General features: G+C 42.8%; 1 protein-coding gene and 1 long non-coding RNA gene across 3 annotated transcripts in view; one reads left to right on the top strand and one right to left on the bottom strand.

Annotated features, from left to right (window-relative positions):
- The window catches only part of nbeal2 (neurobeachin-like 2), a 226019-nt gene that overhangs the window by 202879 nt on the left and 5042 nt on the right, over nt 1-18098 (bottom strand). The window lies entirely within an intron of this gene.
- Nucleotides 108-16610, top strand: LOC140198990 (uncharacterized). The gene is made up of 5 exons (XR_011886303.1): nt 108-233; nt 3295-3389; nt 6680-6853; nt 12218-12330; nt 16212-16610. It is a non-coding gene; the product is annotated as an uncharacterized lncRNA (long non-coding RNA).

Here is an 18098-nt window from a genome sequence, read left to right as displayed (position 1 = left end):
ACATCTAATCTTCAGTTCATTCTGTACAATTTGTACTTCTGCACTCCACAGCAGGCTTCAATGTTCAAACAGTAAGGTAGAGAAACTGCATTCCTATTTCAGCAAATGCAAGAGCACTGACTCAATACCACTGAGAGCCAGTTTACACTTCATATCGGCTCATCAGTGTCACAGCAGCCGTATCTGGTGCAGTTGAACGAGACTGACAACCCACACTGAAATGTTAAATGGAGGCAAGTTGTTTCTTGGGAGGAGGAAGGGGGGGGGGAGAGAGAGAGGAGGAAGGGGGGGGAGAGAGAGAGGAGGAAGGGGGGGAGAGAGAGAGGAGGAAGGGGGGGAGAGAGAGAGGAGGAAGGGGGGGAGGGAGAGAGGAGGAAGGGGGGAGGGAGAGAGGAGGAGGGGGGAGGGAGGGAGGAGGAAGGGGGGAGGGAGGGAGGAGGAAGGGGGGAGGGAGGGAGGAGGAAGGGGGGGAGGGAGGGAGGAGGAAGGGGGGGAGGGAGGGAGGAGGAAGGGGGGGAGGGAGGGAGGAGGAAGGGGGGAGGGAGGGAGGAGGAAGGGGGGAGGGAGGGAGGAGGAAGGGGGGGAGGGAGGGGGGAGGAAGGGGGGGAGGGAGGGGGGAGGAAGGGGGGGAGGGAGAGGGGAGGAAGGGGGGGAGGGAGAGGGGAGGAAGGGGGGGAGGGAGAGGGGAGGAAGGGGGGGGAGGGAGAGGGGAGGAAGGGGGGGAGGGAGAGGGGAGGAAGGGGGGGAGGGAGAGGGGAGGAAGGGGGGGGAGGGAGAGGGGAGGAAGGGGGGGGAGGGAGAGGAGGAAGGGGGGGAGAGAGAGGAGGAAGGGGGGAGAGAGAGGAGGAAGGGGGGAGAGAGAGGAGGAAGGGGGGAGAGAGAGGAGGAAGGGGGGAGAGAGAGGAGGAAGGGGGGAGAGAGAGGAGGAAGGGGGAGAGAGAGGAGGAAGGGGGAGAGAGAGGAGGAAGGGGGAGAGAGAGGAGGAAGGGGGAGAGAGAGGAGGAAGGGGGGAGGGAGAGGAGGAAGGGGGGAGGGAGAGGAGGAAGGGGGGAGGGAGAGGAGGAAGGGGGGAGGGAGAGGAGGAAGGGGGGAGGGAGAGGAGGAAGGGGGGAGGGAGAGGAGGAAGGGGGGAGGGAGAGGAGGAAGGGGGGAGGGAGAGGAGGAAGGGGGGAGGGAGAGGAGGAAGGGGGGAGGGAGAGGAGGAAGGGGGAGGGAGAGGAGGAGGGGGGGAGGGAGAGGAGGAGGGGGGGAGGGAGAGGAGGAGGGGGGGAGGGAGAGGAGGAGGGGGGGGAGGGAGAGGAGGAGGGGGGGAGGGAGAGGAGGAGGGGGGGAGGGAGAGGAGGAGGGGGGAGGGGGGAGGGAGAGGAGGAGGGGGGGAGGGAGAGGAGGAGGGGGGGAGGTGGAAGGGGGAGAGGAGGAAGGGGGGGGAGAGGGATGGGGAGGGGGAGGGGAGGGGGAGGGGAGGGGGAGGGGAGGGGGGGGGAGGGGGAGGGGAGGGGGAGGGGAGGGGGAGGGGAGGGGGAGGGGAGGGGAGGGGGAGGGGAGGGGGAGGGGAGGGGGAGGGGAGGGGGAAGGGAGGGGGGAGGGAGGGGGGAGGAAGAGAAGAAAGATGTTATAAGTAGTTACAAGGAGCAACAAGGATACAAGGGATTAGGGACAACACTCTCTCTGAGGGCGATGGAAGAATAGATGGGGGGGAATTTTTATCAAATTTGTTCAAAGCAGATGTTGGGCCTATGGATGAATGGTCAATGACATTGGGGTGAAGGTTGTGAATTTGTGTTGAAATCACACACACACACACACACACACACACACACACACACACACACACACACACACACACACACACACACACACACACACAATTGTAATAATGGAGGAACGCTAAAGAGAGGGAATGGAAAAACTTGGAGAGAAAATGGGAATTTAACTAAAGAAAGGGGAATGAAACTTGAATGTTAGGTGAGCTGCGGGACAGTGTCGATTACCTGCAGCAACGGTGGTGGTACATGAGCGAAGGAAACAGACAGCAGTGTTTTAGGCGAGCTCAAGTCAGCAGGAAGGACTACATTTTGTTTTTCCCTTTTCTCTCTCATTCCGGATGTGGCTAACGGCAATGAAGTGATAAGACTGATTGCAACAGGCAGCAGTAATTAAAGAGTTTAGTTACTAAATGCAAAAGAGGAACAAGAGAAAAAAAACACAGCTACTGTGAGTTGAAATGGAATTCACATCTTACAGCACCGTTAGTTCCAAAAAGTTTAAATGCCCCTGAACCAAATGGAAGGGGGGGGGCCAAAAAGGGAGAATTTAGAATAATTTAATTGCATTGTACCCCATACTGACTATCTGGAGTACTGGTTTTGGCACTACACCAAATACAATTGGAGGAGGTGCAGCACGAATTCCCAGTGTCAATAGAGAGCAGAGAGGGCTATATTACAAGGTTAGCTTTCAGACATTTAGTTTTTAATCCCACATTCAGATTTTTTGGGGAGATTCTATATCAAAGTGCTTACAATGATAAAGGTATTAATCAGATACAGAGACTGTTTTCCTCAATCAAAACTTCTAGAATGAAAGATGCATTTTGAACAGGGCTACTCAAGAACAATTTAAATGGCAGAAAGTCAGAGATCATTTATATCTGTAGGCAAATAGTGCAATATGTAACTCTTCATCTGGAGAACTAGACAGTGGATCAATTGCAAATTTTAGAAGTAATGTTATAACTATTTGCTCGGTCATTGTTATCGAGTTAGTAAAGGGCATACAGAACACTAAATACTAACATCAAATAGCAAGAGTGAATGACATGAATTCTGGATCATACAATGTAAAGTATAGATGTATACATTACTATCAACAAATGTGTGAGGAGTGGAGAAGGGCCAGCTTTAAGGTGTAAATATTAAATTATGCTCTGTGTTGGAATTCTTGCAGTTTTGTGTATAGGAATAATGTTCTCCAGTAGTAGTGAAGCACCAGCTGGTTTCATACAGACTGAAGAGATTCTGCAGATATTGGAAATCCAGAACAACACAAATAAAATGCTAGAGGGACTCAGCAGATCAGGCAGGATCTATGGATGAAAATAGATAGGCAACGTTTCAGGCCGAGACCCTTCATCAGGATTGGTTTCATACAGTACTGATGAGCCATGAACATTGGGCTGGTATTAACCTAGTTTATTCTGAAAGAACTAAAGTGCAATTTGCATAGTCTAAGGCAGAAAAGAAAGTTTTAATACTGCATAAAATCTAAAGAGCCAGATATCTGGGTTTTAAACAGGGATTGGTCATCTGAAGGATCTACAGGGCTTCTAAAAACCAAGGAATCTTCTTCACTGCACGAGCAAACATTTTGTGAAGGATGAAAATAAACAGGTATTTTCATTTCTGGTTCCATCTCGGAATCAGAATTAGGTTTAATATCACTGGCATATGTCATGAAATCTGTAAGCCCTCCTGCAGGGAATAGGCTTTAGGTCTGAGTCTAAGCCAGAAGACTTTCAACTTTGCCTGTTACCTCTCTTTCTCCGCTCAAAAACCACATGTTAATAGTTGCAAAATTTCTGTTTGCAAAGAGAAGCACAAGTAGTTACAAAACTTCCTTGCAGGTTTTTCCTTTACATAACCTCAGAAAACGAGGGCAGCAAACACTGTGCGACCGTGCCACAGAAGAATGACTGTTAATCTGGATCCACTATGCAACTAAAACCAGTCACTGATAATTCCATATTTTTACTCTCTCAGTCTACGATATCTCTTGTTCAAATTCCATTGACTGTCTGCAAGGGATTATGCAACCGTTTTTCACATGCAAGCTGAGCCAAAGGGAATCACCCAAGGCTGTGCAGCTCAGTCCAAAATCTTTCCTCACTCAACTTCATATCAAGAATTATCAGGTGAAACTCTGGATTTTAGTGGCACTGCCCCACAATAATAAATACACATGATCCTGTAAAGGAAGTTATTACAAGTAATAACTTACATTGTCTTCAATATTCTATATCCTGCATGTTTTTATTTTGTGCTCCCTTTATATATGAAATAATCTCTCTGGATGCCATGGAAACAAAAGCTTTTCTCTGTATCTCAATGCGGGTAACAATAATAAACCAAATAACCAAGCGACATGGCAAAATGTCCAATAGTATTTTGGATGTATCAATATCTAATGCCAATAATGATGTAGTTTGAATTGGTGCATAGACTTACTGTTTTCAAATGAGTACAGTATATAAAAGAGATCGTCACCCACCACAATTAACGGTGTGATTGCCTAAAACAAAAACATTCTTCAAAATTGTGAGATTCTGGAATGTGGTTTCATCACTGCAAGATGGAAAGAGGCATTAAATTTCCTTAGACTACATTTAGGGAAATACAACATGCTTAATTCACCTCAGCAATTCTGTTTTGCAATGTGTCAAGTTATAATGTTAAATTTCACAGCAAACCCAATGCATCTTTTACCACTCCTTATGTACTATCACCTATTTACTAGTTTTGTATTCTTTACTTCCTTTATCAGAAACTATTATTTACCTGATTTACTCTGCTCTTGGACTGTTTGTCCTACTCCCATCAGGGAAGAGGCTCCGTAGTATCCATGCCAGGACCACCAGACTCAAAAAGTTACTTTCCCCAAGATTGTAAGGCTGATCAACTCCTCCACCCACTAACCCACCCCTCCACAACCCCCAACCATCACTACTTTACCACTTCCTGTCAGTCACAAGATCACAAGACAAAGGAGCAGAAGTAGGCCATTCAGCCCATCGAGTCTGCTCCGCCACTCCACCATGAGCTAAACTAGTCTCCCATCCAGTTCCAATTTCTGGCTTTTTCCCCATATCCCTTGATACCCTGACTAATTAGATACCCATCCATCTCCTCCTTAAACACCCTCAATGATTGGGCCTCCATAGCTGTATGTGGCAACGAACTCCATAAATCCACGACCCTCTGGCTAAAAAAATTTCCCTCATCTCTGTTTTAAATGGGTAACCTCTAATTCTAAGACTGTGGCCTCTTGTCCTGGACTCACCCACCAAGGGAAACAGCCTTTCCACATCTACTCTGTCTAACCCTTTCAACATTCGAAATGTTTCTATGAGATCCCCTCTCATTCTTCTATACTCTAATGAATACAATCCAAGAGCTGACAAACACTCCTCATATGTTAGCCCCTGCATTCCAGGAATCATCCTCATAAATCTTCTCTGAACTCTCTCCAACATCAGAGCATCCCTTCTAAGATAGGGGGGCCCAAAACTGCACACAGTATTCCAAATGAGGTCTCACCAGTGCCCCATACAGCCTCATCAACACCTCCTTACTCTTAGACACTATTCCTCTTGAAATGAATGCCAACATTCGCTTTCCTTACTGCCAATCCAACCTAGTGGTTAACCTTTAGGGTCCCTTTGCACTTCCGATTTTTGAATTTTCTCCCCATCTAAATAATAATCTGCCCGATTATTTCTTCTTCCAAATGTACAACCGTACATTTGTCAACATTGTATCTCATCTGCCATTTCTTTGCCTACTCTCCTAAACTGACCAAGTCTCTCTGCAACCTTTCTGTTTCTTCAACATTTCCTGCTCCTCCACCTATCTTGGTGTCATCTGCAAACTTAGCCACAAAACCATTTAATCCATAATCTAAGTCATCGGTATACATTGTAAAAAGAAGCGGCCCCAACACCTACCCCTGTGGAACACCACTAGTAACCAGCAACCAATCAGAATAGGATCCCTTTATTCCCACCCTTTGCTTTCTGCCTATCAGCCAATGCTCCACCCATTCCAATATCTTTCCTGTAATTCCATGGGCTCTCATCTTATTAAGCAGCCTCTTATGCAGCACCTTATCGAAGGCCTTTTGAAAATCCAAATACACAACGTCCACAGCCTCTCCCTTATCAATATTATTACCTCAAAAAAATTCCAATAGATTGGTGAAGCAGGGTCTTCCTTTTATGAAACTATGCTGGCTTGGGCCTATCTTGTCATGTACCTCAAGATATTTCATAACCTCGTCCTTGAGGAACGACTCCAATAACTTTCCAACTACCGATGTCAGACTAATAGGTCTGTAATTTTCTTTTTGCTGCCTCCCTTCTTTCTTAAACAGCAGAACTATATTTGTGACCTTCCAGTCCTCCAGAACCATGCCAGAGTCGATTGATTCCTGAAAGATCATTTCCAATGCCTCCACAATCTCCAAAGCCACCTCCTTCAGAACCCTTGGGTGCATCTTATCCAGTCTGGGAGACTTATCTATTCTTAGTCCATTTGGTTTCCCAAGCACTTTCTCTCTAGTAATCTTGACTGTACCTAATTCTATTCCCTGATACCTCTGGCTATCAGGTATATTGCTGATGTCTTCCACTGTGAAGACTGATGCAAAATACTCATTCAGTTCCTCCGCCATCTCTTTGTCACCCATTATAATTTCTCCAGCATCATTTTCTATCGGTCCTATATCTACTCGTGTCACTCTTTTACTCTTCATATATTTAAAATGAGTCAAATTATGTATAGACACTCCTGTGTTTAGCGTCACTTTATGGACATACGATCCATGTATATCTATAAGCAATCATATGTATTTATATCTATTGTGATTTTTATTATTATTGTGTTCTTTATCTTTTGTGCTACATCAGATCTGGAGTAACAATGACCTAGTTTTCCTCGACACTTGTGTACAGGAAATGACATGTAACAATCCTGAATCTACAGCAAGCGCTTCCTCAAGGTCTTTTGAATTGTGTATCATTCACTTGAATGTACACTTTGAATACTCTTATCAAAGGCCCTGGCAAGGACCAACAATTACAGTAAGTACTCAGCACCCTTAATGTGGCAAAGGTGCTTTACAGCAGTGTTAGCCCAAGGTGACCTTGTCCTCGACGACAAACAGTTTGGTTAATCAGGTAGCTTTTAAGCAATGTGGAAGTTTAAAAGTTGAAAGTAAATTTATTATCAAAGTACATATATGTCACCAAATACTACCCCGAGATTCATTCACAAAAGAACGAAGAAATAAAACTCAACCAGTGAAGCACTAAGGAGTCTCTGTCCGTGCTCCCCATGGAATGCATGGGTTTTCCCTGGGTTCTCCGATTTCCTCCCACAGTCCAAAGACGTACCGGGTGGGATCAGCGGTCATTGTAAATTGTCCCATGATGACAATTGGCTTTTTCAGGATTGTCCAGGGTTGCAGCAGCAGTGTGGCTCAAAGGGTCAGGAGGCCCTACTCCGTGTTTTATTGCCAAATAGATAAATAAATAAATAAAACAGATTTAAACCTTTGTTGAAATGTGGAGAAAATGTCGGGAAGCAGGAATATTCCTGGAAATGACAGTGTGGAATGAGCTGCCTGAGCAAGTGGTGGATGCCATTTCGATTTCAATGTTTAAGAGAAGTTTGGTTGGTACATGGATGGGAGAGGTGGACGGCTATGGTCCGGGTGCAGGTTGATGGGACAAGGCAGTTTAAATGGTTCAGCATGGACTGGATGGGCCGAAGGGCCTGTTTCTGTGCTGTCGCTTTCTGCGATTCTCTGACCAGTAAGTCTCACTACAAACAAAGACTGACAAGCAACCAATGTGCGAAAGATGACAAATTGTGGAAACACAAAACAAACAAATGAATAAATAAATAAATAATACTGGGAACATGAGTTGTCGAGTCCTCAAAAGTGAGTCCACAGGTACTGTTCTGTGATAATTTCAGAGTTGAGGTGAGTGAAGTTGTCCATGCTGGTTCAGGAGCCTGATGGTGTTCCTGAACCTGGTGGTGTGGGATCTAAGGCTCCCATACCTCCTTCCTGATAGTAGCTGCAAGAAGAGAGCGTGACCTGGCTGGTGGAGATCCCTGATGATGGATGCTGCCTTCTTGTGGCAGCACTCTTTGTAGATGTACTCAATGGTGGGAAGGGTCTTTCCTGTGATGAACTGGACTGCATCCGCCATTCTTGTAGGTTTTTCTGTTCTTGGGCACTGGCTGTAATGCAACCAGTCCACTGTGCACCTATAGAATTTTGTCAAAGTTTTAGATAACATGCTGAATCTGCAAATTTCTTCGAAATTAGAGGTGCTGCCGTGCTTTCTTTGAAATGGCACACACCTGCAAGTCTCAGCACAGATCCTTGATATGATAACACCCAGGATTTTAAAAAGGGAGAAAGTTCTATAGCTTGGATCTTGGCAGCTGAAGGCACAACTGCCCTTGATGGAGTGATGATATTCACAATTAGAGTAGTGGAAGCTCCAGAAATGAAGGACATAAAGATATTGTGGGAGAGGGGTCAAAGGCAGCAAAGATTAGCGTGTCCTCAAGTTTAAAGAGCATAGAACAAGGCAGGTTAGCTGGAATGAGTTGGAACAGCCACACAGATAGAATAAAATGGGATTAGAAAAATGGTTGTTTGATATCTGGCACAAACTTTATGAGTTGAAAGGTTTGTTCCTGTGCTGTATGAATCTATGACTTCAAAGTTAACATTGCATAGGTTTCAACAAAAGATGAGCTGAGGCAGAACCAGTCAGGTAATGCTGTGAAGGTTAACGCCAACATTATTGGAATTGCAGATAGCTTTTTCTGAAACACATTTCATGGTCAAATATCAGCAGCTAGTCAGTCAAAAGAATTTTCTCTGCAGGGTTAGATCAAAGCTGCTTAATTGGAACAAGTTCCACTGGCAATTAGTATTGGATTCCTATCGTCTCTTTGATAAGTTATTTACTTTACACCTTAGATCCCATGAACGTTCAATGATTTTCAATGGTGTATGTCTTCACATTGGTCATCAGAACTTCTTCAACCAAGATACAAAGGGTTGACCTTCTTAGCAGTGGCTGGCAGTTCTGAAGGGAAGTGCTAGCAATCAGCCAATTGAATAAAAATGAATGTTGGACTTTCATGAAATTATTTTAGTTCTGGGGCTTATGCTCCAATACAGGTCTCCACATGCAGCCCAGCTGACTGCAAAAAGATACTCGCTGGCACTCAGACTTTGCATTGCGTTGGAGATCCCATATCATTTTGGATACTTGGGCTGAAAAAATGAGGAAGGCTAGTTGCATTCACAGTAGAACTTCAATTTTATATGTTTAATTATTTCGTAGAATTTGTGTTTACTAAATCTTTTGTTTTGAATCTAAAAGATTTTTTAAAAAATTATTTATATTAATGTTACTAGTTTACATATGTCTCTGATTGTCACAGACGTTTAGAAGCAGTAACAGACGTAGCAGTCAGCAGTCCTTCCCCCAGCTGCACACTTTGCCAGGCATAGTGCATGGCTGGGCTTCAGAACACTGGCACTTGGAGCCCCTTCTGTCAGGAAATTATCCCCTGACACCAGGCACGGAAACCCAGTGAGACCAACTCTCCAACTCGAGCTAAGTGGATGGATGCCTGGGGCTGGGTCCAAAATGTACAGTCCATGAATTATGACTAATAGAAATAAATCCCTCAAGACCAACAAATATTCCTTTTTAACTGGATTTCATGTCAACCTACTCATATGCAACCAGTCGTTTACTCCAGGTACCCAAGTAGACCTAATTGCCTTCTGCCCTAACTCACTCCTTCTCATTTACGTCATAATTTGCAAGTCCATTAGGAAATTTTAAAAATGCTTTGTCATCCATGCAGTAGAATGAAATCATTCAGCTCCCTGGCTGGCTGAAGTTCTTTCCTTAAGCATCTTCAACACTGTTGGTTCCTATATATCTACCATACCAGGGGTTCCCAGCCTGGGGTCTATAGAACCCTTGCTTAATGGTATTGGTCCGTAGCATAAAAAAAGTTGGGAACGCTGCACTATACCAATTGAACAACATAGAGACACAGGGTTACGGCAGACATTGCAGTCTGGTATAACAAGCAATCTGCTGGATGAAACTCAGTGCATTAAGGAGCATTTGTGGGGATAAAGGAACCGTTAATGTTTTTGGTTCAAGTCCTGTATCGGGACTAGGAGTGGAGAGGAGAAATGACCAGTGTAAAGAGAACAGAGGAAGTGGCGAGACGGATATTTTGATGTGCACTTAGCAGTTGGGGATCAGAGGAGATGGATGGAGGAGCCATTTTCACCAACTCGGTTTGTCCTCCCTAGGATTTCCTTTCACATGACCCAACTTCCTATAAAATTGTCTCAGCATGTTATTCCCATCTACCTAAATTTAAGGGTGGGAAAGCAAATGAATAAACCTATGAATTGACAGCAGTTACAAGGTAGAAATACACATAAAACCATATAGTAATTTCAAAATACAAGGCTCTTGGATGTGCTCAGCGGATGTGGGGGGGGGGAAGAGGAGGGGAGGGGGGAGAGCTAAGAATAAAAAATCCAGCTGTATTTATAAATTCCTTCACTGGAAAACTTCAAATGAATAGGGGTGTACTATCAGAGCCTGCGTAAGCCTCCCTACATCATCGATCTATTGCTCTTGCTCTCAATTTGTCTTCACACTCACAACCTATGTTGCAACCAACAGATGACATCATCCAACCTACTGCCACAAGAAAAAGACAGAACAAACCTGTATCCTGTTCTAGCAGTGCTTCCACTATCCTGTTTACACAACCAACACAAATAAACATGAGTCACTTATAACAATGTGTGCGCAGTAGAGTAGAAGGTACAAAAGAATACTGATCCATACTCAGTCAAAGCTCAGCTGGGTATTTCATCACAGAGCTTACAAAACAGTAACAGCTACTTTGCCCCATCAAACACACTCCTTTCACAGATCACATACACTCCACCTGTCACAGGCTATACCTGCCCTTTTAGGCAAAGTTCAGGGACAAGATTTCCTTCTAAAGCAGCCCTTTGGGATTGGGGATATTTTAATTCCGATTTTATGGGTTCCAAGACCAACTTGGGAGGCCAAATTTGGGAACCGCAGATGGGGCAGGTGTGTAGGCCACAGATGCTGTGCCTCTGTGCTTTCCTGATGCATGGATTTCAGGTTTTCAGCAGCACCTTGAATGCTCCTTTGTCACTTGGAATGGACATCCAGTGATTTTCAGTGGGGATGTTGAATTTCTGCAAGAAGGCATTGAACAACACATCCTTGATTTTCTCTTCATCTGTCTGGCAGGTCATCCCTTGCACAATAGGAATTAGTAAGGAGTGTCCCCATTGACGTCTGGTGTCAGGTATCCACGCAACATGGCCTGCCTAGTTCAATCAACAGAATCAATGAAAAACTACACACAAATAACCAATGTGCAAAAGGTAGTTAGGGGTGTTGTCTTGGGGAACAATATTGGGAATCATTTGCCTTCCAGTCACTTTGAAGGATTGTCTAGTGCATTGATGGTGTTTGCTATCGGTAGCCCTGGTTTTACAAACAAATAGGAGGGCACAGATCACCCTTGCCCAGTTTTCCAGGACTTTGGCTCAATCACCAGGTCTTGTATACTCCATCTAATACATAGTATACCTATCTACTTAAACAATTTCACCGATGTATAAGTACGCAAACTTTATCTGTTTGGGAACCATACCAACGAACAAGTCAATTTCACTGTGTACAGTGTACCTCATTCCACAATCTTTGTAATTCCTTGATCCACTATTGATCCCATACCAACTATTCAAGCAGCTAGCAAAATTGGCTGAAGTTTCATGGAAATAGTTAAAAGGGTATGAAAAAAAGAAAATACTGTTTAAATGAGTAACAAGTTATGTTTGTAATTAACAAACCATCATTGACAAACTCTACTGCCTGTGAAAGGTTAACCCTCACTCTTGTGTACAAATGTAGGTTCTGTCACCCTGTATTTTCTGGCAGCTGACGATGACGGGTGTAATGAAGATGGCCTATAATTTAGTCCAGTAGGATAATTTTTTTATCAGCTACTGTTAAATCTTTTTGTGGCATCTTGGCAAGGGTTTGAATTTTTTAAAGTCACAATAAAAAAAAGATCAACAATCACTGCTTTTTGAATTGGGGGTCCATCGGCCCAAATGGACAACATAACACAAGCATACTCAACTGATGCTATTTATAAACTGTTCACTCTTAACTCAGTGTAGTTTTTAAATGGCCACACAAGTACACATGATTGATGCTAGTTTGAAACTGTTCAGCAATGTTCTCCTGTCCCAGTAAAAGCAGTACTGCATCTTAAATAAATGAAGGAGATCCTGTCTATTTTTCAATTTGTTTTTGTTCTTTCAGACTTGTCCTAAATAAGTGGATGCCCCAATTAACCAACAGCCCAATTAACGAGAATCCACTGTATTCCCACTCAAAGTTCAAAGTAAAGTTACTGTCAAAGTATATATGTCACGGTATGTACCCTAAGATTCGTTTTCTTGCATTCACAGTAGAACAAAGAAATACAATAGAATCAATGAAAAGCTACAAACAAAAACTGATAAACAACCAATGTGCAAAAGAAGACAAACTGCAAATACATGAATAAGTGAATATTAAGCACTGAGAACAGGAGTTGTAGAGTTGTATGCTCAATGGTAGGGAGGGCTTTGCCTGTGATGGACTGGGCTGAATCCACCACTTTCTGTAGGTTGTTGTGTTCTTGGACATTGGTGTTTGTATAACAGGCTGTGATGCAACCAGTCAGGATAGTCTACACTGTGCATCTATAGAAGTTTGTAAAGTTTCAGATGACGTACTAAATCTGTGAAAACATCCAATAAACTAGAGGCACTCTTACATCTTTGTAATAGCTGATCACAGGCCCAATTCTCTGATAATATTAAGGAATTTAAAGTTACTGATTCTGTCCACCTCCAATCTCCTAATGAGGACTGACTCATGGACCTCTGGTTTCTTCCTCCTGTAGTCAATAATCAGCTCTTTGATTTTGCTGACGTTGAGTGAAAGGTTGCTGTTGTGGTACCATTCAACTAGATTTTCAATCTCCCGCCTTCCAACCCCTCCGATATGAATTTAACAATATCCATTTAGTTTCACACCACAGATGCCTGAAAATTGCCGTGGAGAAAATACAGCATATTGTAATTAGATGCAGGTGTATTTTTCTATTCTTTCAAGGAAAGTGACCTTAGCAGGCTGAGTTTGTCCCTGGTTACCTTTGAGAAGGTGGCGGTGATCTACCTTCCTGAACTAGTGCAATCCTTGATGTGCAGATATGCCCAAAATTTGTTAGGGACAGGGCTTCAGGACTTTGACCCAGTGACTGAGGGGGAACAACTAAACACTTCCAAGTCAGGATGGTGTGTAGCTTGGAACACAGCCTCCAGGTGGTGTTTCCAACCATGCCTTGTCCTTTGGGTTGGTAGCAGTTGTGAGACTGGAAGGCGCTGTCTAAAGGAAACTTGGCAAGTTGCTGCAACACACCATGTACATGGTACAAAGAGCTGCTGTGCATTGGCAATGGAGTGAGTAAATAAATAGTTGTAGATCGGATACTTACCAAGTGGACCTCTGGGTCCTGTATTACAGCGCTCTTATGCTAGAGATTCCCAAGAGAGAGTGAGGATATTTTACTTTCTCCAAGGTGTCTTTCAGAACATTTTCCTTTGTCCTCCAGGTACTGCCTTGCCCTGTGAAAACTCAGTGCATTGCCTGTTACAAGGGTTTGATGCTGGGCATATGCAGATAATGCGGCCAAGTCATTAAAACTGGCTGCATGTAGTTACAGACAGAACTGTTGACTTGGGAGAGGAGGCCAATTTTCATTTACTTGTTTGATCTAGATCTGCAGATTCATGCAACATAGCATTGCTGGTGCATCTTCGGTGCCAGTAGTAGGTTCTCTGTGTCTTTGAAACATATAGCAGGGTAGGAACCTTTGCTGTCTAGCAGACTATGAGCTTTGTGCTGTGTTTGAGGCCTTGGTTTTTGAATACTCTTTTCCTCAGATGATCAAGGGTGGTGTTGATAAACTGGAGGTGAGTACCTCGTTCATTGCTGATAATTATCTTTGCTGAGAAGTGTTCCTTAATATATGAAACTTTACATATTCCTTTGACCCTACCTCCAAGTTATTTTTGTCATGGGTCTTTAGCAGAGGACTATTAACTATTCAGAATTGCACTCATTTTTGCCGTTCTGTGCAGAAAAGATTTGTGTTTCTCCCTCAACCCCAAGAAAAATAGTCAACACCTTGCTTTTCAGTTGTGCCTACGGACATAGAATGATGGCAAACCATTCAATCATGGGGAGGTATTTATACAATTCATAGCAGGAGATAATGTTGAACAATTGCCAGTGTGGTTCTTCATTTCTACAGCCTGAAAAAGGGTGAAAGAGGGAACAACATTCACCATATTTAGTGCTCCCTTGGATGAACAGTTATGTCAGAATCCACAAGGCAGTGGAGCAAGAACTGTTAAACCTGATTTGTAGTTTTCATATCAGCATGGATTAAAATGGTCATAATAGCCCCTTCCTGCACTGCATGTTTCTATCATTTTATAATCAATTACAATTCCCTAACCATGCTCTTACCTAGAAATGCATTCTTTTCACATAACCACCTCCATTTAAAGTTATGTTACTGCCTGTGCCTCAATAACCATTTATGGTTAATTAATGAACATGCTTTTGTGATATGTGCTTGGGTTTAAAAAAAAGTCACTTCTTGTGCAGTTGCTCAAAAAAAGATGGGCACCGTGGATCCATTTTTGAGTTAAGGACGATTTTTGTGTTCCTCTGATAGCAAGATCTGGCCACAAAACGGTTCAAGTTCAAGCTCAATTGTCCTTCAACCACACACGAATACCCGTGAATACAACTGAACAAAAGTCCTCTGGGGCCAAGGTGCAAAACACAGCACCAACAGCCATACACAGCACAAGGCTCATATAGCACATATACGACAGCAGTAAACATACAGTCACACAAAAAAATATATATAATATGGCCCAAGTCCCTGAGTCCACGGATGTTGTCAGCAAGAACAAGGTTACAACAGTCTGCAGATGAACACAATCCATCTTGTCTTCCACCGAGCGAAGACTGCAGGGCAGCACTATTGCGACTCAATCCAGCATGGACACCGCGTCGCTCTGCCGCTAGCATTGCTTCCCTCTGATGAATGTTTCTACAGTCCTTTTCCCGATATGAACAGCGCTACAGTGGCGTAGTGGTTAGCACTGCGTCATTACAGCTCGGTGTGTTCCAGAGTTCAGAGTTCAGAGTTCAATATTGGCAGCATTCTATAAGGAGCCTCCCTGTGCAATGCATGGGTTACCCCCGGGTCTCCAGTTTCCTCCCACAGTCCAAAGGTGTGCCAGGTAGATTAATTGGTCAGTGTAGATTGTCCCGTGATTAAATTAGCATTAATCAGGATTGCGGGGTAGCTGGGGTGACATAGCTCAAAGGATCAGAAAATCCTACTCTGCACAGCATCGCTTTAAAAAATAAATAAATATTTCATTTTGTCTGTGTGCTTTTGTATTTAAAACAAAGTGTACATTCATCTGCTGGCCATAGCAAATTCAAAGAATCTCAGTAATACAAGAGCAGTTATTCAGATAGACAGCTGGAGTCCTCACAGTAATTATTAAAGTTCAAAAAGAAAATAAAGTAAACTCAATCAAAATATAATTCATCTTTAGAGCTGAAAAAAGATGTAAATGAAAGTAATCACAATCTACTTTGTGCAATACTAGCCATGCCTTTCTGATCACTGATCAGTTTTACTGGCTTTGTGACAAAATTGTCTTGTTACATTTAGACTTCTTGTGACAGGGTACTCTCAGAGTTTATTTCCTTCATTACACTTTCACACATTTAATGACATTCTCCAATCCTTTCTTCTAATAAATATTTTAGAACAATTTGCCAAGCAGTCACTGACTTCTGCACCCTAAAATCCAGATTAGCTTTGATTAGCCCATCTTTCCCTTCACAAACTGCCTACCTTCCTAACATTAGAAATCTGCTTGCTAATATTATCTTTCCAAAACTACTCTAGGTGTCACTGTAGCTCAGTAGAAGTACTCTTACCTCCAAAAAGCCATTCAAATCCTACTCCATGAATTTAAGCACAAGGAGGTAGCACTAGAAAGGTGGAGGCAGGAGGCAAGTTAGAAATTACTGACTTATTATGACATAGGAGACCACTGGGCTCAGCTGGACCATGCAATCCTTTAAGTATTATTCCCCATCCCAATTCCTTTAACATCCCAGTATCTCTACGACATATTCTCTTTGACAATAGATTCTTTGATTCTTTTAGACAATAACCTGCTCTGAGTGGAAGTTACAGAAGCTTAATTTAGCACATCTTTAAGACGTGAAAGGAACCTAGAGGGCCTGGAGATAACACACAAGGAGCAAATACAGAGTGTCCAAAATCAGGAGGCAGCTACACTAAGTGCTGTGCCACCGTTAACGGAGAGAAACTGAGAACGAAGACATTTGGTCTCAGGCTGACATAACGAAACCTTAACATACAAGATTCACTTTGACAGGAAGAGAGAACACACTGAAACCTCTGCAGGAGCAGAAATAGAAGAATTCTGCAGCAGCATTTCAAACAGACAGGATGATTCCATGATGTCATTTATTCCACCATTAATATTAGCATACCAGCTTTTTTGATCATTACGTCTTGGCCATCTGTACGGCCTTTCAATCTGGCCACTGTACCTCCTCCATTAAACAAACCATGTGAGTTCAGTATAACTTCAAAAGTTGTGAAGTGTTTTGAGAGATGAAAGGCACTTAGGTAGATGGGACAGAAGTTTGTCCTTAGTTACACACCCCAAGCACACAATATGGTAGCACAAAAGAATATTGTTCTTCGCTTGCAAAATTCAGTTTCAAAGAAGTCAGATCAGAAACAGAGGAAAGCACATTTATGTTTTGTGTAAACATCAGGCAGACACATTTCTACCCAAGCTCAATGGCTTTCCCTTTAATCAATTCCTCCAAAGACATTTGCTTGACCTTCATCCACCATAGCCTCTCCCCATGCATCTATTTTTTTGTTTTTATTTCCACTTTTATGATTTTTTTTATTAAAACATTAAGTTCAGATGCTAACAAAACTGTTTCATGCTACTCTTTACAACACAGCACACTTTTAGAAGAGAAAGTCTTTTTTTTAAACTGTTCAGTTTCTATGACAAACCACCATTCCTGTTCTTTTCTCCTTTCTGGCAGCCAGTTTTCACCAGATTAATCAAAAACTTGCTCATTCTTGTTATGAATCTGTTCTACAAACATTTGTTAACTTCTAATCTATGCTCTTGGATGAATCCCATGCCTTAAAAGGGAGGTTGCTCAATTGCCAATTGCATCATAGCCCATCTTTTGCCAGTATCATTCTATAGGGAAAGATACATTAGGAAAGGCAATGGTATATTAAAAGCCACAGAAAAAGTGCATGATTAATTAAAAATGAATCACTAAAGGGGAATTTAATAAATCCGATAGATTCTGGACTAGAGCCAGAAAAATTACTAAAGCCTTAAAATTCAACAAATACACTGATGTGAAGGAATTCTTAAACTTCAAAGGTGTCCTATAAGACTCTTAAAAAAAATCTATCTCCTCCTTAAAAATAGTGACTGCTTCCACCACTTTCTGAGGTAGAGAGTTCAAATGACTCAGCCCTTTAAGAGAAAAAAAACATATTGTCCCTTCTATCATTCATTCTGTGAGGTTTCTTGTTTCTTGGTTGTCTGTGAAGAGTAAGAATTCCAGGTGGTATACTGTACATATTTTCTGCTATTAAATTGAACCATTTGAATTAAACCTTTTAAATGGGCGGTCCATTTTAAAACAGTGATTTCTCATTCTAGATTCTCCCTTTAAGAAGCGTCCTCTCCACATTTCCTCTGTCAAGTTCCTCGGGGACTTATTGTGATTTAATCAAGTCACTTCTACACTTATGAACTCCAGTGACAGAATCTTAGTCTGTCCAATCTACTCCTCACAAGGCAACCCACCCATCCAGGTATGAGACTAGTAAACCTCTCTGATCTGTTTTGAATGCAATAACATCCTTCCCTAAGAGACTAGTACAGTATATAGCAATCCAGATGTGGTTTCATCATTTATATATCCTTTTATATAAATGAAGCCTGACTATTTTACTCTTGAATTCAATTCCTCCAGC

Source organism: Mobula birostris, chromosome 1, assembly GCF_030028105.1.
Source record: "Mobula birostris isolate sMobBir1 chromosome 1, sMobBir1.hap1, whole genome shotgun sequence".
NCBI classification, from domain to species: Eukaryota; Metazoa; Chordata; class Chondrichthyes; order Myliobatiformes; family Myliobatidae; genus Mobula; species Mobula birostris.
Note: the sequence above shows the minus strand (reverse complement) of the source record. Positions and strands in the feature narration are given on the sequence as shown.